The sequence below is a fragment of the Ambystoma mexicanum genome, chromosome 4q, assembly GCF_040938575.1.
Source record: "Ambystoma mexicanum isolate Mex_15411 chromosome 4q, UKY_AmexF1_1, whole genome shotgun sequence".
Classification (NCBI taxonomy): domain Eukaryota; kingdom Metazoa; phylum Chordata; class Amphibia; order Caudata; family Ambystomatidae; genus Ambystoma; species Ambystoma mexicanum.
In genome coordinates, this window is record NC_090928.1 from 422,670,543 (window position 1) to 422,693,934 (window position 23,392).

Genomic DNA, 23,392 nt, shown 5'->3' on the forward strand with positions numbered 1-23,392 from the left:
CGGAACTGGGAGATGTGTGTGACCGGACGAGGTCAATCCAGACCTGCCATCCCCTGTAGCGGATCAACACGGCGGTGATAAGTGAAGGCAGCATACACCCCCCATAATAGAGACAAAGAGCGGACATAGCACGAAGCACCTGGGGCGAGAGAGTGCTACCGATGATCCAAAGACCCAGAGGGCACACTGCACCCTGCTACGCGAGGACACATATGTGAATCCAGTCTTACATAATGCTGCCGCGGCTACACCGCAAGAGGGGGAAGTAATAATACAACCTTCCCCCCGTGAGAATCCAACGTGAGGCTGCGATGAGCCTGCATATAACTGTTAAGACCCATGACAATACACACAATCTTATGGAACCAAACCCTGGCGATTATGGCAATATACTCTCCACCGTCCCTCCTAAACAATCTGCTAACAGACATCACCCCCATCCTTGCCTCAAATATAGCAGATCCTTGGATCATAGGTGGAGACTTCAATGAAGTAATGGACAACACTCTAGATCGCACACACCTAAAATGGAGAAACCCCACTGCTAGCACCAAACTTGCTACCTTTGCCTCTGCTCTGGGCCTGCGAGACGCATGGCGAGAGCTACACAGCAATAAACGTGAATACTCCTTCCATTCAGGAGTGCATGCCTCGATGTCCAGGATCGACTACTTCTTCCTACCGAGCCAGAGTATCCACAAAATACACAGTGCGTCCCTCCTGCTACGAGGTATATCAGATCACTCACCACTGCTACTGGAGCTTGAAACAGAAAGACCTCGTCCTCCTCCTAACTGGCGGCTTAACTCCTATTACCTGGGGTTCCCAGACTTGCAAGAAAAATTAGAAACAGCCACCTCCAACTATTTTGAACTCAATACAGGCTCGGTGGACAACCCTGGAACATTATGGGAGGCCTACAACCCAGTTCTGAGGGGCAAAATCCTCTCGTGGACAACAGCTAAAAAAAAGGCTCAGCGTACACAGGTTATTGAAGCCCAAAGAGAAGTCATGATCAAAGAGGCAGAGCACATTATTAACGATACTCCCGAGTCAAACAAAGCCTTAATACTACCGCAGAAGAAGCTACACAATCTGTCCTTAGACTGCGCCAAAAAAGGGCACAGCGCCATGAAGGCACGCCTATATGAAGCAGGGGAAAAAGCTGGCAAACTGCTTGCATGGCTGGAAAAACGTGATGAGGGACACCAACTAGTCAAAAATATTAAAAACGCAAATGTGGAAATAATCTCCTCCGACAGAGAGATAGCGGAACGTTTTACAAAATGTTATGAAGAACTATACAAGCCCCCAATAGTGTAATGGATAAAACTTTAATAGATGGTACTGACCTCCCAACACTCACCACCGAACAAGCCATTACATTGGACGCTAAAATAACAGAAGATGAAGGATCAAAGGGTATCTCCCAACTCCAAGCAGGCAAGACCCCAGGCCCTAACGGCTTTCCAGTCGACATCTGGAAAAAAATAAAAAATCTAGACATAGCAACTCATCTGCTTAATTTGTTTGAACACTCCCAAAAAGTGTGTATACTTCCACTAGACCTACGCAAGTCCACAATAATTGTAATCCCCAAAAAAGACAAACTCTCAGAACAATGCAGCTCCTATAGGCCCATATCCCTAATCAACGGCGAAGCCAAAATACTAGCCAAAGTACTAGCCAATAGACTCCAAACAGTAAGCACATCACTGATCCATCCGGACCAATGCAGCTTTATGCCACAGAGATCCACAAGAATGAATATCTGCAGGCTGCATCTGGCACTTGAAAGAGTGCCACTATACAACAATTATTGGCTTTATTAGCCATAGACTTTGAAAACGCCTTGGATTCTGTCCACTGGGAGGCCCTGTGGATAATTATGGGAAAAATTTAATTTGGACAACAATTCGTAAAATGGGTCCAAATCCTATATAATACCCCAGTGGCAGAGGTGAAGGTGAATGGTTGGTCCTCACGTAACATTCAACTGAGAAAAGGAACCAGACAAGGGTGCCCACTATCGGCGATGTTGTTCGCTCTGATCATTGAGCCACTAGCTGCGATCCTGAGTAACAGAGCAACGTGGTCAGGTTTCCGATGGAGCCTAACATGGGAAGACAAGGTATCCCTTTATGCAGACGATCTTCTGGTGTACCTAGGAGACCCAGCGATCTCCTGCCCGATAGTCACCCAAATACTGATCAAATATGGGGCCTTTAGTGGCCTGAGAGTGAACTGGTCCAAATCAGTGCTCTTTCCAGTCAAAGGAATAGACTGCATACCGCCTCAAGGCTCCCCATACGAAATCGAACTTAACCAATTCCGATACCTAGGCATCCTGATCGCACATAAATTAGATAACTACGTGACCCAAAATTTGCAACCGATAGTGAAACAGTTTGCACAGGATGTGGACCACTGGGAATCACTTCCACTGACACTGTTAGGCAGAGCGGCACTTTTCAAAATGCTTGCCCTTCCCCGCTTTTTGTACATTTTACAAAATGCTCCCCTAGACATCCCAGCGGAATTTCACAAAATAGATAGAATAATACGAAAATTGCTATGGGGAGGAAAACACCCAAGGATAGCCCTAAGCACCCTCCAACATTCAGTATGGGAGGGGGGAATCGGGCTCCCAAACATCCAAACCTATTATTGGGCGACCCAGATGGCGACGGTAAATTATATCCTACATGGCAACCCGGAATCACCAAACATACAGGCCAAAATAGCGGCAAGGCACGGTATGTCTCCAATCGAAAGCCTTTATAATTCAAAGAGACACCCCCCTGATCGCACAATAATAACACACATAGCCCAAATATGGAGAGAATCACACAGGCACATTGGATGGGAAAATAAAATCACCCCAGTGCAACCCCTCTGGAATAATGTCTACCTTACAGAGCTCAATAAACTCCCTAAATGGCCGAATTTGGTATCAGCTGGTATATTGACTGTTCAGCAAATTATCAAAGATGACTGAATTATACCTTTCATTGAGCTCTCAAACACATATGGTCTCCCACCCAGAGAAAGCTACCACTATAACCAAATACATATGGCCAAACTCGTGAACATGCCGGAATGTACGCCAATTGAAAGGAACATTGTCATAGACAGTGTGAAAAACAAAATTACATCCACCATGTACAATGCAATCTCCTCCTTCGCCTCAAAAGAATTGTCTAGCCTAAAGGCGAAATGTGAAAAGGATGTGGACCCGATACTACCTGAAGAATGGATCTCGGCCTTAATGTATCCCAGAGAGTCAGCGATATCTGCAAGAATCCGACTTGTACAATTGAAAATACTTCACAGAATATATTATCCCAGAGTAGCATTATACAACTGGGGCAAAACAAGCGACCCTAAATGCCTACGATGCAAACAGGAGGAGGGGACCTTCTACCATATCCTATGGCAATATACACAAATACAACAATTTTGCCTAAAATGCTGTGAAAGACTAACGAGGGTCATGGGCCGACCAATTCGAAACGAACCCAAGCTCCTCCTCCTAGGAATTGAAGAAGAAGGTGAAATGACACGTTTTGAAAAACTATTGCTCTCAACGTCCACAGGGATCACCAAAAGGAACATAGCGCAACTGTGGGGATCAGAGGTCACCCCCCATTATGACCAATGGATAACGGATGTGGAAGCCAGTATACTGATGGAGCGCCTAGTCTATCAGGCAAGAGGCTGTCCAGGAAAGGCGGACAAGATATGGCAAAAATGGGAACAGACCATGTAAAGAGCATGACAAACAAACCAACAGACCCTGGTGCACAACGCTTGTTGAAGGGCTAAGGATCCGTTTCATGTACTGTCCTAAATGGTTTAAGGAGTAGCGCCAGTGTATCAAATGTTTATGACGTCTGATCATACTGCCTCACCATTTGTATGAGAAGAATGTAAGCTCATGTACTGTATGCAATTGTATTGCATGACTAAGGAAGCATTTGTAAACAAAGGGACATTTCATCTCAGAAATGCTGGACACGACACTAACATGCATAGAAAAGGTATGAGTTGCGCAAGAAACCGCCATACCTGTATAGATAGAACGACAAGTTTGGTTAGATTCCTGGTCTCTGGCTGAAGAAAACCTTGTTTTTCAATGATACCTGATAAAAGTTTCACTCCATAGACAGAAAATAGTACACTGTGTTATATGAAAATGTTGCTTTATTAAGCCCAGCTTGTCATTGGGGGAATCGGGTGCAGTTACCACAGCTCTTTTTCAATAGATATATAGTGCCGCATTTACTGACATGCTTTTTCATTTTCTTTATTCACTAAATTAAAAAAGAAAATCAAATGCATGCATGCCATGATTGCAAACAGCAATGTGTGCAGGTTTGCTGCCTTTGTGCAGGTGCCTTATGTACATTTGGATAGACAGGGGCCTGGAGGTAATGGTTGTTGCCCTTTCACATGTGAGCACACCTCACTGTGGTCAGGCCAGGAACATGGACAGCTGAAAATCCACCCAGTGGGGGTCATTCCGAGGTTGGAGGTAAGGGAAAAACTATGCCGGTAAAGGATTACCGGTATTCCCTTACCGCTACGGGCTATTCTGACCAGCCAGACTGCTATTTATGGCATCATAATTTACGATGTTGTTAATAGTGGTCTAGTGTCGGGCGCGTGACACACCATGCCGAAATCAGCGGCATGCCGTAAACCGGAGCTGATCACAAGCAATGCACACATGCAAATAACAACCTCCTGAAGCATGCAAAGTACCTTACCGGAATGGAGTAAATACCGGCAGCTCAGAGAAGGTGTTAAGAACCCTGAGCAGTTTTTCCAAGAGCCACAGGTGCACACAATCAGTACAGGTGGAGGCTATGGAGTCTGGCATAGCACAAAAGGAGCACACCCACACAACACACCCCCTCCCACACAAAGATGAAACCAATAGTAGTAGCATTACTGGAGCCGGAGGACATGCTTGCAAGGCAGTAACAACATCAGCAACAGCAACAACAACAACCACAGCCCCCACCACAGAGGAAACACAGGAGGAGAAGGAGGGTGAGACAGGCCCAGCATGCCCCACCACTGCAGCCACCATTACCACACCGGCAGCCCCCAATCCCGCGCATCAGAGCCAACCCCCTCAACCAAACACCAGAGCAGACCAACACTCTGTACCGGCTTGACCGTGACACCATCACCACCATAGTGGACCTGATACATGACATCATAGTGAGCCTCACGGAAATACGAACCGCCGTCCCCCCTCCACCGAAGGTAGTGTCCATGCTCCACCTCCTTGACACATTCACTTACTAGCACACAGTGGGGCACATGCATGGCATTTCACAACCTGTATTTCCCAGATACTGAACCAAGTGCCGGATGCCCTCCTCAAGCACACAAGTGACTACATACCCCTACCACGGACTCCCAAGGGGATACTTGATACAAAAGTTGCCTCCCATGCACTGGCAGGCATGCCAAATTGTATAGGTGCCCTCGACTGCACCCTCGTGGAGTTGGTGGTGCTGCATGCCATGGAGGTGGCGGATTGCAACTGCAAGCAATACCACTCCATCAACTTGCAGATGGTATGCAGCGCCAGCACGATCATCACACATTGCTGTGCCCGATATCCAGGATCAACTCATGACTCTTCGTTCAAGCGGAACTCCATGCTACCACGCTACATGGAGCAACATGCTGGACAATGTGCCTGGCTGCTTGGTGAGTTACCTGACTGGCCCATGGCAGTGCATCGGGGTAATGAGGTGGGTGCCTGCATACTCCACCTGGGTGGAAATATTTACGCCAGTGCACGATGAGCACCTCACCAAACACTGTGCCCCAGTGCCAGTGAAACGGCACATGACTGCAGATTTGCACAGTGATGAAGTAAGGCCGACACCTAATACCACATGACTACCAGGTGACCAGGCCACATCCAACAACACATGCACTATTCATCGGTGGCCCTCACACACCATAAGGGCATGCCCCCAACATAGCACCACACAGGACAGTCATCCCTGGGAGTGCATTGAACTGGGCCTAACAGGGATACCACAGAGTGGAACCAACATGCTACTGACAACCAACAGCCAACAATCCCTACTACCAAATCTCACAGAATACAGCACAGCAATGATTTTACTACAGCACTGCTGCATGCATATACGATGCAAATGCAACAAGATGTGAGTGCACACCATAACCCATCCTGAGGATACTACCCTCTCCATCACCCCAATGCACAGGACACATGGCAGGGTCAGAAATGGGGCCAATGCTTCCAGGGACATGTGTGTATGGGCTGAAATTACCTGTTGCAATTTAAGACTAGCACAGTTGTCTGCCATGAATTTACAAACACTTACCTTCAAAACCCTCTCATGCAGGAGATGGTAGCTATCCCTTGAAGCCGTGGCTCATGACCCCTGTCCAAAACACACAGAACATGCACGGGAGGACTACAATCATTCCCATACCTGTACATGTGTGGTGATTGAGCAGACCTTTGGCTAGTTGAATGCACGATTTCGTTGCCTCAGCCGGTCGGGTGGGGCACTTATGTACAGCCATGAGAAGGTGTCCAAGATCCCCATGCCATGTGTAATGCTGCACAAAATGTGCATCCGTCGGAACGTACCCCTGCACCCTGACATGGAACTGCTACCACCTGATGATGATGAAAGGGGAGGAGGAGGAAGAAGTTGCAGGACAGCAGTACGGTGCCGATGCACAGGAGGGACGTGCCGTACAGCAAACATTGATTGGACAATATTTTTGATACACAAGTCAGCAGAGGGTGTGAGGATGTTAGGACATCGGGCACTGGGTGTGGGGATACATGTGCACCATGCACTGTGAGACATTAAATGACACCTGCGCAATGATCATTGTACACTCTTGTTTTTTGATGAACAACCAGTGTATTGAATAAGTAGGTTCAAATGTTAACAACATAACCTCCACCCCCTCCGCCTCCCCCCATCTCCCAAACACACCCTCACCCGCACTCCCTACCCCCCAAATCACAAACGCACCCTCTCCCCCCTCCCCCCAAATCACAAACACACCCTCACCCCCTTCCCCCTCCCCCACAACAAACCCACATTAGTCCCATAAGGGCAACATAGGCCACATGTGTGTGCCAGCATAGTCAAGGTGTGCTCCCAGAGCCAGGGGGATCCATGTTGGGGCGGCGCAATGTATGCATTGAGCGACGGAGCAGGCTGGTCTGGGTGGAGGAGCTTTGTGAAGGTGTGTCCTCCTGCTGGGGCTGTCGTGTGGGAGGTGCAGCCTCCATGGCATCTGCAATCCGGCCAAGGACCTCGCATAGCCGGTTCGTGCTCACTGTGATTACCTCGCCCAGTGCCCGAAGTTCATTGCGCCACTCCTCCCTGGACTCCCGATTGTCTCTGATGGGACATGTGTGTATGGGCTGAAATTACATCAATGAGGCCTGTGAGCTGGCGAGAGCGCTCTGCATCCATGGCCAATGTGTCAGATGTGCTTGGCCCGCTCGGAATTTGGCCTGCACGCATTTCCAGTGTTTCAGTAGGGGAAGCGGATACAGGACTGGCATGTTACACCCCTTGACCTGTAAACCCTGGGGTATCACTCTCCCCGGAGTCGCTGTATGACACCTGGTGGTATGATTGTGCGTCAGGGGTGTGGACGATGTCATCGGTGTCCGCCTCGGTTGCTCCGCATATAGATGGAGGGCTGTCAGGAACAATCGAGGGGGCCCGTGGCTGCATTCTCCCAGCCACACTGGACTCCTCAGCGTGCGGCGTGGGGCATGTGTCCTGCACCAGTGCTGGGAGGGGTAGGGGTGAGGGTGGGGGTTATGCACCCTCCATGGGCCTTGCTGGTGCTGGTGGTGTGGCTTGCGGTGTCTTCCTGCTTGCAGGTAGACGGCGGGCCCTACTTTGCCCCTGAAGGTACTGGGCCGGTTGCTTGGCTGGTCCTCGCTGTCATGCTCGCTGCCTGTGGGGGTGGAAGAGAGAGACGGCATGAGCAATGTGTTGAGAGTCGGCATTTGGACCTGCCTACGATATCACAATGGGATTCTAGTGGGTTGTGGCCATTTGGGTGGTGAGCGGCACATTGATCTATGCTTGGATGGTAAATGCATGCATATGTCTGGGTCACTCATGTTGGCCGAGTACTGTGCTGGCTCACATGCACAGAGTTTACATCAACAGCCCCTAGTGCCTCACGGAATAGGCCTCTTTGTGTGGTATGTGCCATATGGGTTACAGCCTTGCACCTGGCATCAGCCTGGGTCCCACTTGTTTCAGCATGATTCAATGGGGGGGGGGGGATTTGGCCAACCATGACGTGACACCTTGCCCAGCCCTTGGCATGGACTTTCATAATGAATGCATTGTCAGTATTGACTTTGGACACTCACCTCCATCGACGGATGACGTTGCCCCGCTCTCCATGTCGCCAACCCCTTTTATGGCTTCTGGACCTATCATGGCCGCACACGTCTCCTCCCACGGCATCAATTTGATGGGGGAGCCTGGCCCTCCTCCTGTCTCCTGGGCCTGGCTTCTGTTGGCCGAGAGGATGGCACGCACCCTCAGACGTAGGTCGTCCCACTGTTTTCGGCAGTCCTTGGTGGTGCGGGGGGTGTTGCCCACAGCGCTCACTTTTTGTGCTACCAAGGCCCAGATCTCTTTCTTTTTTATGATCGTCACCCTCCGCATGTCACCACTAAAAACGGTGTCTGCATGTTCGCGGAGAGTGTCCACCATCACCTGGAGCTCATCCTGGCTAAAGCGCTCCTTCCTGAGTCGTGCAGCTCCCTTTTTTAGTGCTTTCGGCATGATGGTGTAGTTGATGGTCGATTTCTGTATTCGGCTCTGGGTCTTGTGCGGTGAGGATGGCAATGGATTGTGGTTTTAAAGATGGCCACTGTGCTCCTTCCCGTTCCTCTGCAATGACGCTTTTTCTGGTTCCGCTTTTTAACGGTGACCATTAATAGCGGTGACCGCTACTTACGGTCACTGCTATTGATGCTTTACTCTATGGCGGTAGTATTGTGTACGGTGCGCCTGATGCCGGTAAGGGCATTTTGGGGCCCTTTAGTGGCATGGCGCTAGGTATATTACCGGCATGGCGCAAAGCTTGTGCCCGCAAAGTCGTAATAGGCCGATTTTAGCGGTCTATTGCCGACTCGGACACGCTATTTGCACCATGCCGGTAATAACCGTTCCTTACCTCCAAACTCGGAATGAGGCCCAGAGTCTTTTCTGGCTTCTATCTGATTTACATCCAGCATTGAAATGCTCATGCCACTCCAGCAGGAGTGGCGATGCACTCCTCTAAGGCTTGTCCTGGAGACGCACTCACTGCATCCATGAACTTACATGGAACCTATGCATAGGTAATCATTGGCAGTTGATATTTAGTTTACCTAAGCGGCTTAGGGAAAAAGGCAGCAACATGTGAGTGGACAGGAGGGTACTAAAGCATTTACAGTTCTCATTGCACCACCCGATTCCCAAAATGTGATAAAATGGCAAGCTTTAAGCCTTTACACTATTTCTAAGTAGGACCAAGAATTTCACACACATCCTACTTTCAATACTTGGTTACAAGTCATTTTGATTCATATAATTTTAGATAAGATGCTTTTCGCTGTTTTTTTTAGTACATTGCATGTTCACATTTCGTATTAATGTGGACCACCCTTTTCTTCATCCTTGCGTCCATCTTTCCTTTTCTTCCTTTGTTCACCATGATTTACCTTAGTTCTAAACCTCTCGCCCTGAACGAAACTCTTTCATCCCATCATCTTTAACGTTGTTTCTTTTTCGTTTTCTATCACTATGAAATTACAGCAAGGTTTAGTCATCAAAGTCACATTTTCCTTTTTGGTCACAGATAATTTGAATGGCAGAGCACAAATAAATGTGCACTCTTTGAGAGATAAAAGGTTTGAACTGTGCCTGCTGGATAAAACAACCACACATTCTTTCTCTTGCACAATTTTATTGCATCTATCTCTTTGTTAAAAATTGATGGGGTGGGTATTCATTTTTGTTAGAGAATTATACTTCGTTCCCGTTAATGAGCAATGCTTCTAGTTTGCCTTCATTAATAACACATAATGTGTGTTTAATATATAGTATGTTCCAAATCTAAATGATGTTGACATTGCTGAGCTTTTACATGTTAATTAATTCCTTCGAAAAGCCATTGACTTTATTTTCTTAGCCGTCTATGAACACATGGCAACGTTTATTTAACAGGGCATGCTTTAATATTGTAATTAGTGCCAAGAGTACAGTACAACCTCATGATTCTGCAAGTCAGATAGCAAAATGACTGCCAGTGCTAATATTATTGAGTTAGTGATGCTCCTGTCAATATTTCCCTGCAAGCACGTCTATTCATTCTTTTTTTAGCAGCTTCATTTGAAAATAAGGTCCTGATGGGAAAGAAAAAAAAAATAATAATAATAAAACAAATTTATATATATATATATATATATATATATATATATATATATATATATATATATATATATATGAATTCGTTCATGACATTGTTTTTGGGTTAAATCATAACCTCTTAACACTAATAACATAATTCATATTACACATACAATTCTTATAATGACTACATACACTACAATATGTAAAATGACGCAACACAATGTACAGAATATTACAGTACAACACATATATCAATAATACACCATAGTAAAACAATAATTCATCTCAGTTATTAAAGTGTACAATATATAAATGCAGTTTCCTATGACAGCCTAATCTCCTTCATGACACATACAAATCGTTAACAACTGCTGTTGCACATTAATTTGATCACTATTTTGTCAAATGTAATACATGGTAACATTCAAAACCTGTATTTATCTTTAATATAAAAATGCTCAACATTGATCCATTTAATGTTCCTTACATTGTAAAACAAATTGCCGTAACCCTTCCTATACAATCCCTTTAATTTAAGGCAGCCAGTCTAGAGGTGGTGGGACGGTCCATCTTTAAGTTTACAAATTCTGCATAATCATTCTTGATATGGAATATGAGCGTAGGTAATTGTTCCAACCGGAGTTGCATGTTAAATCGTCATATCTTGGCATTGCGAGTTTTTATGATATCATTAAAATGAGCATTCATAGGAAACCTTTGCCGCAGATACAAACAATCAGTTGGTTTCGTGGTAAGCCTGTACATGTTATTATCGCTATCCCACACAGCAGCTTTCTCCTTCATTTCCTTGTATGCACATCCTAAAGTCATCAGAAAAATAGCAGTATATCCAATATCTCCATAAAATGTTCTAATCTCGCTAAAATTTTCATTTGTTTTTTTATATACCTACTATACATAGATGTCACACCTGTTACAGGTAAAAACATGCTTTTTTCTGAAAAACAGCGCCATCTGTTGGAAGTAAAAGCAATACACGCTGGCTCAAATACATGCAGAGGAAGCAGCAGAGTGACGTGCAGCCAGAATTTAGGATGCACAGTTGCGTGCACGGCGATCGCGTTCTGCAGCTTCAGATCTGCTTTGAACGCGACAGGCTGAGAGTGGCTGAGCAGATCAGCATCAAACACGACTCTGTGCTCAGCAATCATGCGATTATGATCGCCTTGCATTCCGGTACAACCCAGCTGATGATTATAGTTTGAGCCGGCATGTTCTCATCGGCACCATGACTGAAGTGTGCCCTTATTGGAAGGCTCTGAAATTTGATGGAGAAACTAAAGGAATGTGTTGCGCCACCAGGAAAATTAAAATGCCTCAACTTGGAGAACAGCCAGAGCCATTAAAAACTACCCACAAGCATTGTGCGTCAATCACAACTCTATGCTCAGCAATCACGCAATTACAATTGCCTTGCATTCCAGTACAACCCAGCTGATGATCATAGTTTGAGCCGGCATGTTCTCATTGGCACCATGACTGAAGTGTGGCCTTATTGGAAGGCTCTGAAATTTGATGGAGAAACGAAAGGAATGTGTTGCGCCGTTGCAAAAATTAAACTGCCTCAACTTGGAGAACCACCAGAGCCATTAAAAACGGCCCACAAGCATTGTGAAAGTAGACATATTACAAACATGCACTTTTTCTCTTCTTTCTTTTCCATTAAACTAGACTGAGCCAGAGCAACGTGTGGCCGGGGACAGATAGTTCTCAAATATTTTTAATAAGCAAAGGCTGCTAGCAATCTTTTTCTTAGTGGACAACTCACTACAAATAGCTTCTACGGGAGCAGAGTTATATAGGCCCAAAGCTGTGCATCATAGTTTACCTTCTAAGGTGTCTGGCCAATTGGTTTCTTACTGGATCTATATATCTGGATCAAACCTTCCATGGAATATCCACCTTTGTGTGCAACAAAACTCTTAACAGCAATGCATTTCCTCTACACTTTAAATGTACTTTACACTTTACATGTACACTTTACATGTAATCTCTTTTGCAACCAAGGTAGGATTCATAGTGTCCAAAATAGGAATTCCCAAACATAGTATTTATTTACAACCTCAATAGAATGGCTGTCAATTTTCCAATTCAAATGAATGGTCTACTTCTTATTAGCCTTAATGATCATAACTATTGTCTTCGTCTGATTAATAATCAGATTATTCTTAACAGAAAACCTATGAAGAGCATTGAGACTTTGCTGGAGTCCTATAGGTGTACGGTCAAGAATGAAGTCGAAGACAGCATTTTATTTGTATTGAGTAGTCATGCTTCCAAACAACCACACTTTGTTTTATTTAACACCCGATTAGAGTTTAGTTCTGTATTAGCAATTGGCACAAGCTCAAAAAAGCTCTGGGTTTCACTCCATTCTAGATCTCGTGGAAATGGTAAAGCTAAACATTGACAGGCCGATTCATGGAATAATTAGCGCGGCGCAAGTGGGCAAAAACGTGCGCATCGCAGTGGAATAGCGAAAATCGCAGTGAACGTGCGAAAATCGCACGAAAAGCAGCGCACGTCGATTCATGGAAGGCCGTGCGCGAGAAAACCAGCGGATGTGCGAAAAAAAAGTGCGCGGCGCACGTTGGCGCACGTTGGCGCACAGGCCATCTAACAGCGTGCGCCAGGTCACAGCGAAAATCGCACAGGCCACAGCGAAATTCGCACATAGCGCGGCGCACGCAATAAAAGTAGGCGGAACACGGGCGTAACACTCGGAATGGGGAACAACTTGCCAAAATGTGGGCGTCACGGGGGAAGTACAGGGCACAAGTGCGCGGAACGCCCACACGCTCGCCTACAACACGTATACATGGAATAGAATAGGGGAAAAAAGCGCACGCTCAAACCAGCGCACAGGCACAAACACGACCGCCACAAGAAAAGAGGCGGTAGCGTCTCTGCGGCTGTAAGAAATGTGCGCCAAAAGGTGCGCCAACAAATAGCACCTATATACTGCCATGATGAATGTCCAATACTGTGGCCCTCCAGGAAAAATGACGTGCAAAGGGGTACCCACAAACACGGACACCCGCTGACAAAAAATACGTGTGCATGTATACCGGGGTGCGCGGGAAGTGTCACACGCGATTTGCAGGGTACGTGCATCACAGGGGTTCGCGTGAAGTTATTCACACGATCGGGCCTGGGGGAGCGGGCTACGTGTATTACAGGGGTTCGCGTGAAGTTCCTCACGCGATCGGGCCTGGGGGAGCGGGCTACGTGTATTACAGGGGTTCGCGTGAAGTTCCTCACGCGATCGGGCCTGGGGGAGCGGGCTACGTGTATTACAGGGGTTCGCGTGAAGTTCCTCACGCGATCGGGCCTGGGGGAGCGGGCTACGTGTATTTCAGGGGTTCGCGTGAAGTTCCACACGCGATCGGGCCTGGGGGAGCGGGCTACGTGTATTACAGGGGTTCGCGTGAAGTTCCACACGCGATCGGGCCTGGGGGAGCGGGCTACGTGTATTTCAGGGGTGCGCGGGAAGTTCCACACGCGAATAGCCTGGGCGCGTGAATTTGAGGGGTGCGCGGGAAGTTCCTCACGCGATCGGGCCTGGGTGAGCGGGCTACGTGTATTACAGGGGTTCGCGGGAAGTTCCACACGCGAATAGCCTGGGCGCGTGTATTTCAGGGGTTCGCGGGAAGTTCCACACGCGAATAGCCTGGGCGCGTGTATTTCAGGGGTGCGCGGGAAGTTCCACACGCGAATAGGCTGGGCGCGTGTATTTCAGGGGTGCGCGGGAAGTTCCACACGCGAATAGCCTGGGCGTGTGTATTTCAGGGGTTCGCGGGAAGTTCCACACGCGAATAGCCTGGGCGCGTGAATTTGAGGGGTGCGCGGGAAGTTCCACACGCGAATAGCCTGGGCGCGTGTATTTCAGGGGTGCGCGGGGAGTTCCACACGCGAATAGCCTGGGCCCGTGTATTTCAGGGGTGCGCGGGAAGTTCCACACGCGAATAGCCTGGGCGCGTGTATATCAGGGGTGCGCGGGAAGTTTTACACGCGAATAGCCTGGGCGCGTGTATTTCAGGGGTGCGCGGGAAGTTTTACACGCGAATAGCCTGGGCGCGTGTATTTCAGGGGTGCGCGGGAAGTTTTACACGCGATTTCTGCACGGTACGTGTATTTCAGGGGTGCCGGGGAGTCCCACATGTGATTTGACAGTGTGGGTCCTCCCAGGTGTACCCTGTACACCCTCCACGGCCCCTGCAGGCAGCCCACACCACAGGGGACTACCCTGCATCCCTGGTCATGTCCCGCAGGCGGCCCACCCAACATGGGCATGCCCCCCAGCAAAGGCACATGTCTCCTTGAACTAATGAACACCAACACATGTCCCCTTGCACCCCCACCCCCCAGCACTGTGGGGCACATGCCAGCAGTCCCCCACCCATGTCCAACTCATGTCCCCCACCACCCCCACCCCCCAGCACTGTGGGGCACCTGCCAGTAGGCCCCCACCCATGTCCAACTCATGTCTCCCACCACCCCCACCCCCCAGCCACCAGGGTCACCCTCCACCAGGGCCCCACTCATGTCTCCGACCACCCCCACCCCCCAGCACTGTGGGGCACCTGCCAGCAGGCCCCCACCCATGTCCAACTCATGTCTCCCACCACCCCCACACCCCAGCACTGTGGGGCACCTGCCAGTAGGCCCCCACCCATGTCCAACTCATGTCTCCCACCACCCCCACCCCCCAGCACTGTGGGGCACCTGCCAGCAGGCCCCCACCCATGTCCAACTCATGTCTCCCACCACCCCCACACCCCAGCACTGTGGGGCACCTGCCAGCAGGCCCCCACCCATGTCCAACTCATGTCTCCCACCACCCCCACCCCCCAGCACTGTGGGGCACCTGCCAGCAGGCCCCCACCCATGTCCAACTCATGTCTCCCACCACCCCCACCCCCCAGCCACCAGGGTCACCCTCCACCAGGGCCCCACTCATGTCTCCCACCACCCCCACCCCCCAGCAGTGCAGGGTCACCCTTCACCAGGGCCCCACTCATGTCTCCCACCACCCCCACCCCCCAGCACTGTGGGGCACCTGCCAGCAGGCCCCCACCCATGTCCAACTCATGTCCCCCACCACCCCCACCCCCCAGCACTGTGGGGCACCTGCCAGTAGGCCCCCACCCATGTCCAACTCATGTCTCCCACCACCCCCACCCCCCAGCCACCAGGGTCACCCTCCACCAGGGCCCCACTCATGTCTCCGACCACCCCCACCCCCCAGCACTGTGGGGCACCTGCCAGCAGGCCCCCACCCATGTCCAACTCATGTCTCCCACCACCCCCACCCCCCAGCACTGTGGGGCACCTGCCAGTAGGCCCCCACCCATGTCCAACTCATGTCTCCCACCACCCCCACCCCCCAGCACTGTGGGGCACCTGCCAGCAGGCCCCCACCCATGTCCAACTCATGTCTCCCACCACCCCCACACCCCAGCACTGTGGGGCACCTGCCAGCAGGCCCCCACCCATGTCCAACTCATGTCTCCCACCACCCCCACCCCCCAGCCACCAGGGTCACCCTCCACCAGGGCCCCACTCATGTCTCCCACCACCCCCACCCCCCAGCAGTGCAGGGTCACCCTCCACCAGGGCCCCACTCATGTCTCCCACCACCCCCACCCCCCAGCACTGTGGGGCACCTGCCAGCAGGCCCCCACCCATGTCCAACTCATGTCTCCCACCACCCCCACACCCCAGCACTGTGGGGCACCTGCCAGCAGGCCCCCACCCATGTCCAACTCATGTCTCCCACCACCCCCACCCCCCAGCCACCAGGGTCACCCTCCACCAGGGCCCCACTCATGTCTCCCACCACCCCCACCCCCCAGCAGTGCAGGGTCACCCTTCACCAGGGCCCCACTCATGTCTCCCACCCCCCCCACCCCCCAGCACTGTGGGGCACCTGCCAGCAGGCCCCCACCCATGTCCAACTCATGTCCCCCACCACCCCCACCCCCCAGCACTGTGGGGCACCTGCCAGTAGGCCCCCACCCATGTCCAACTCATGTCTCCCACCACCCCCACCCCCCAGCCACCAGGGTCACCCTCCACCAGGGCCCCACTCATGTCTCCGACCACCCCCACCCCCCAGCACTGTGGGGCACCTGCCAGCAGGCCCCCACCCATGTCCAACTCATGTCTCCCACCACCCCCACCCCCCAGCACTGTGGGGCACCTGCCAGTAGGCCCCCACCCATGTCCAACTCATGTCTCCCACCACCCCCACCCCCCAGCACTGTGGGGCACCTGCCAGCAGGCCCCCACCCATGTCCAACTCATGTCTCCCACCACCCCCACACCCCAGCACTGTGGGGCACCTGCCAGCAGGCCCCCACCCATGTCCAACTCATGTCTCCCACCACCCCCACCCCCCAGCCACCAGGGTCACCCTCCACCAGGGCCCCACTCATGTCTCCCACCACCCCCACCCCCCAGCAGTGCAGGGTCACCCTCCACCAGGGCCCCACTCATGTCTCCCACCACCCCCACCCCCCAGCACTGTGGGGCACCTGCCAGCAGGCCCCCACCCATGTCCAACTCATGTCTCCCACCACCCCCACACCCCAGCACTGTGGGGCACCTGCCAGCAGGCCCCCACCCATGTCCAACTCATGTCTCCCACCACCCCCACCCCCCAGCCACCAGGGTCACCCTCCACCAGGGCCCCACTCATGTCTCCCACCACCCCCACCCCCCAGCAGTGCAGGGTCACCCTCCACCAGGGCCCCACTCATGTCTCCCACCACCCCCACCCCCCAGCACTGTGGGGCACCTGCCAGCAGGCCCCCACCCATGTCCAACTCATGTCTCCCACCACCCCCACACCCCAGCACTGTGGGGCACCTGCCAGCAGGCCCCCACCCATGTCCAACTCATGTCTCCCACCACCCCCACCCCCCAGCCACCAGGGTCACCCTCCACCAGGGCCCCACTCATGTCTCCCACCACCCCCACCCCCCAGCAGTGCAGGGTCACCCTTCACCAGGGCCCCACTCATGTCTCCCACCACCCCCACCCCCCAGCACTGTGGGGCACCTGCCAGCAGGCCCCCACCCATGTCCAACTCATGTCCCCCACCACCCCCACCCCCCAGCACTGTGGGGCACCTGCCAGTAGGCCCCCACCCATGTCCAACTCATGTCTCCCACCACCCCCACCCCCCAGCCACCAGGGTCACCCTCCACCAGGGCCCCACTCATGTCTCCCACCACCCCCACCCCCCAGCACTGTGGGGCACCTGCCAGCAGGCCCCCACCCATATCCAACTCATGTCTCCCACCACCCCCACCCCCCAGCCACCAGGGTCACCCTCCACCAGGGCCCCACTCATGTCTCCCACCACCCCCACCCCCCAGCAGTGCAGGGTCACCCTCCACCAGGGCCCCACTCATGTCTCCCACCACCCCCACCCCCCAGCACTGTGGGGCACCTGCCAGCAGGCCCCCACCCATGTCCAACTCATGTCTCCCACCACCCCCACACCCCAGCACTGTGGGGCACCTGCCAGCAGGCCCCCACCCATGTCCAACTCATGTCTCCCACCACCCCCACCCCCCAGCCACCAGGGTCACCCTCCACCAGGGCCCCACTCATGTCTCCCACCACCCCCACCCCCCAGCACTGTGGGGCACCTGCCAGCAGGCCCCCACCCATGTCCAACTCATGTCTCCCACCACCCCCACACCCCAGCACTGTGGGGCACCTGCCAGCAGGCCCCCACCCATGTCCAACTCATGTCTCCCACCACCCCCACCCCCCAGCCACCAGGGTCACCCTCCACCAGGGCCCCACTCATGTCTCCCACCACCCCCACCCCCCAGCAGTGCAGGGTCACCCTTCACCAGGGCCCCACTCATGTCTCCCACCACTCCCACCCCCCAGCACTGTGGGGCACCTGCCAGCAGGCCCCCACCCATGTCCAACTCATGTCCCCCACCACCCCCACCCCCCAGCACTGTGGGGCACCTGCCAGTAGGCCCCCACCCATGTCCAACTCATGTCTCCCACCACCCCCACCCCCCAGCCACCAGGGTCACCCTCCACCAGGGCCCCACTCATGTCTCCCACCACCCCCACCCCCCAGCACTGTGGGGCACCTGCCAGCAGGCCCCCACCCATATCCAACTCATGTCTCCCACCACCCCCACCCCCCAGCCACCAGGGTCACCCTCCACCAGGGCCCCACTCATGTCTCCCACCACCCCCACCCCCCAGCAGTGCAGGGTCACCCTCCACCAGGGCCCCACTCATGTCTCCCACCACCCCCACCCCCCAGCACTGTGGGGCACCTGCCAGCAGGCCCCCACCCATGTCCAACTCATGTCTCCCACCACCCCCACACCCCAGCACTGTGGGGCACCTGCCAGCAGGCCCCCACCCATGTCCAACTCATGTCTCCCACCACCCCCACCCCCCAGCCACCAGGGTCACCCTCCACCAGGCCCCCACTCATGTCCCCTATCACCCCCACCCCCCAGCCACCAGGGTCACCCTCCACCAGGCCCCCACTCATGTCTCCCATCACCCCCACACCCCAGCAGTGCAGGGTCACCCTCCACCAGGCCCCCACTCATGTCTCCCACCACCCCCACCCCCCAGCAGTGCAGGGTCACCCTCCACCAGGCCCCCACTCATGTCTCCCACCACCCCCACCCCCCAGCAGTGCAGGCTCAACCTCCACCAGGCCCCCACTCATGTCCCCCTGCACCCCCACCCCCCTGCCACCATGTGCAGCCCCCACCAGGTCCTCACAATCCCCAATCATGTGCGTAATGGTCAGCCTCCACAGCCAAAAAGACCTACCAAGTAACCCATTCACCCACATGGAAATGGAAATCACATGTTACACCCCCAATGTACATGAAGCAAATGAACCCATGTCCGTCACACACATATTTTCAAATTGAATGGGAAAACACACAACATGACATGCATGAAACCAATGAGATGAAACCACACAGTGAACAATGTAAAAAAAAATGTATTGAAAAAAATACAAATGCCAAAGAAAGAAAACTAACTACAATGTAAATGTGAAAAAATAAGCTGCATGTCCGCATAAAAACACAAATCTAGAAAATCAAATCAAAAAAATTATGTCCAAAGTGAAATGTAAAAACTCTCCATGCAACAAAGAACTATGTACAAAAATAACAAGGGTCCATCATCACAACTGAACTAAGGAAACCTCCTAAAAAACCTACCTAAATATCAACTATATACAAAAAGTGGAGCAGTGTCCGTCGACTCCAAATAATAATAAGAACGAAAGGAAACCTAAAACTAAAGAACTATATACAAAGGCGGCGGGCAAGTCCAGCGGCTCACTCTGTGGTGTTCCGGGCCAGGGCATCATCGAACTCCTGTTCGATGTCCCGTAGGCGGTCCAGTTCCATGGCCCCGAGGGTCCGCAGGGACGACGCCGTGTCCTCCTCCAACCCCCTGCGGATTGCCTCGAGGCACTCGGCCCGCCTCAGGGCCCTCCGCATGGAGTTCTCCGCCCTGACCATTGTGAGCCGCGCCTCTTCCGCCCGCCGCCGCTCCGCACCTATGGCGTGGCCCAACCGCTGCCACACGGAAGACACTCTCTGTCCTGGGTCCTCCTGCCCTCCGGCCGATGCCTGCCCCTCCGATGTCGAAGGCCCCGAGCCTTCATGGCTCCCACCATCTTGCTGCTGCTGCTGCTCTGCCTCTGCCCGTGCACTGCCTCCTGCTGCCTGCACATCCTCCGCCGGCTGGGGTGCACCTGTTGATGTGGCCACCCCTGCTGGACGTCCGACTCCCGACTGTGGCAGGGATGCCTCCTCCACCAGCCTGGCCGCACTGTCAGAGGCAGCTCCACAGGGCACCCAGGTGACTGATGGGTGGGAAGATGGCACAGAGGACGACTGGCGCGTAGGGGGTCCAGTTGAGGAGGGGGTCGGAGCAAGCCCCATCAGACAGCGGAATCCGGCCTGGGTGACCTGTCCCAGCAGGCTGACGTGGTCAACGAGCCATTCGAGATGACGTGCAGTCTCTCCATGAAAAGACTGCAGGTCACCTCGCATGGCCCGTTGACGCAACGCCACACCAGCCAGGACAGGCTCAACCCGGTCCTGGATGGCCACGTCCGCAGGCAGAGGAAGGCCAGTTGACGTCAGCTCATCCCCTGCCTGAAAACGGGTCTGGACGTAGGCATCCCTGCTGGTGCAAGATGATGCAGGGACAGGATCGGGGACAGGATTGCACACAGGCACCTCCGCGGCCGCCTGTGCTGCCTCCTGTCCCTGGTCCTGGACTGCACCACTAGCACCAGTGGGATCCCCACCTCCAGACCCTGTCTCTGGTGCTTGCGCGGCCCCCTCCTCCACCAAACCCCCCACCAACCTGGATGACTCTGTGCCATCTTCCCCTGTTGGGCCCTGTGGGGTCCCAGCTGCCCCTTCTGCTGCCGAGGAGTCCAACTGCAACCTCCGCCTCTTGGACCTCCCCCCGGCAGCTGCGGCCTGGGACGCGGCACCGGACTCCTCACTCCCCGACGAGATGACAACACGGGAGGGGAGCCGGGCCTTGCGTCTCCGGCTGGCGGTCGGATCCCCGCCGCTGTGCTCCACAGCACCTTCTCCGCCCTCTTCATCAGTTGACGCTGCAGACAGGGAGAAACAAAACACAGGCATCAGGGCACTGTACAATGGACACATACACGCATGACAGTTGCACATGAGTGGCATTGGCAAACCTCAGACATGTCATCACAATCCTCAACACACATGTCATTGCAACTGGCACACATGAGCCATACCACAGCCATATCGCAACTGCCACCACCATCCCCATACATACAACAGCATCAGCAGCCAAAGGGGAGCCATACATCACATGCAACACAGGAAGTGCACCACACATGTACACACACCACCACACTTGCATGCATGTCTACACCTCTGCCAAGTGTCGCACTGTTCAGACGGGCATCCATGTCACATCTGCCAATCAGGCTTCCACATACCGCTGTCACATGCATCCATGTAGCATCACTGTTGCACCTTTGACAAATACACACACATGCACATGTACACAGTGCTCATACATGCAGCCGAAAACAACATACATGCCTGACATCACGGACATGTCTACTTACATACACATTCATCCAAACATGTGTGCACGCACAACTGCATTTGCCATGCAAGCCCACACACACAAGCACCATCCATGTCTCACACATTACAGCCCTCGCATGTGTCAGCCCCACGGCCCTGTACACCCCCACCCATACTCCACCCCATACAAACAGATGTGCAACTGGCACAATGGGGAATGATCACCACACGCCCTGCTCACAACCAGGATGCATGTACACTCACCGCTCGACTCCAGACGGCTCTGCTTCTCTAGGACCTGGACGTGGAGCGCTGGGGATATGCGTTCCAGGACCCCCATCTGTTCTTCCGACAAGTGGCCCCGGCGCCCCTTGGCATCCGCTGCCTTCAAGAGGCGCCGGGCCTTGTTCAGGATCCTGGACCTGAAGTCCTCCCAGCGCTTCCTGACATGTTGTAAGTCCCGGACTGCCACCCCCTCCGCGTTGATGGCAGTCACGATGTCTGTCCAGATCCGAGTCCGTCCTTCCTTGTCGGCGCGGGAACTTCCAAAGAGGGCATCATACTGCCCCAGGACTTGCTCCACCAGGACACCAACTTCGGTGGCACTGAAGCTGGTGCCCCTCTGCCTCTCTGGCCGGGGGTTGTCAGTGGTCACAGATGGTGTTAGCCCCGACATGACAACCCCAGAGGCAGGAGTGGGTGGGCAACTGGGTCCTGGGGCTGGGCTGTGGAGCGATGGAATTCCAGTCGGGAGTCTTCTGTTCCAGCAGGGGTGGTCACAGCAACAGCACCCCTGGCTGATGTGCAGGCAGCAAATGGCAGTGCACGTGGGCAGCAGGCAGTCAGGCAGCAGCAGATAGCAGGTGGGAGCGTGCTCGGGGCTCTGGGGGGCAGTAATTCGGCCTTCTGGGCAGGAGCGTGGTCTCCCGTGTGCTCACGCGTGGCCAGCTTGGTACGGAGTGAATTGGCACGTGAAAATCCTGCACGTCAGCGTGAAAACCGAGGAAAGGCCCTTAGCGCGTAAGCGCGTCAGCACGCATACGCGATTCCATTGGACCAAAGGCCCTCAGCGCGTAAGCGCGTCTGTGACGTGACCCGCACGGGTGTTTCCCACACAGCACGTGATGACAGAGCACACGTGGAAAGACTGCACGTCAGAGTCTCATCGCGTGTGATTGGTGGAAATGGCCGTACACCGGGATACAGGTGCGCTGACGTACTTGCGTGTGTAAGTGTCCGCGCACACCTCATATACACGTACATAGGCCAATCGCGTGTACACGCACTTTTGTCCAATTACACGCGATGAGACTCTGACGTGCAGTCTTTCCACGTGTGCTCTGTCATCACGTGCTGTGTGGGAAACACCTGTGCGGGTCACGTCACAGACGCGCTTACGCGCTGAGGGCCTTTGGTCCAATGGAATCGCGTATGCGTGCTGACGCGCTTACGCGCTAAGGGCCTTTCCTCGGTTTTCACGCTGACGTGCAGGATTTTCACGTGCCAATTCACTCCGTACCAAGCTGGCCACGCGTGAGCACACGGGAGACCACGCTCCTGCCCAGAAGGCCGAATTACTGCCCCCCAGAGCCCCGAGCACGCTCCCACCTGCTATCTGCTGCTGCCTGACTGCCTGCTGCCCACGTGCACTGCCATTTGCTGCCTGCACATCAGCCAGGGGTGCTGTTGCTGTGACCACCCCTGCTGGAACAGAAGACTCCCGACTGGAATTCCATCGCTCCACAGCCCAGCCCCAGGACCCAGTTGCCCACCCACTCCTGCCTCTGGGGTTGTCATGTCGGGGCTAAC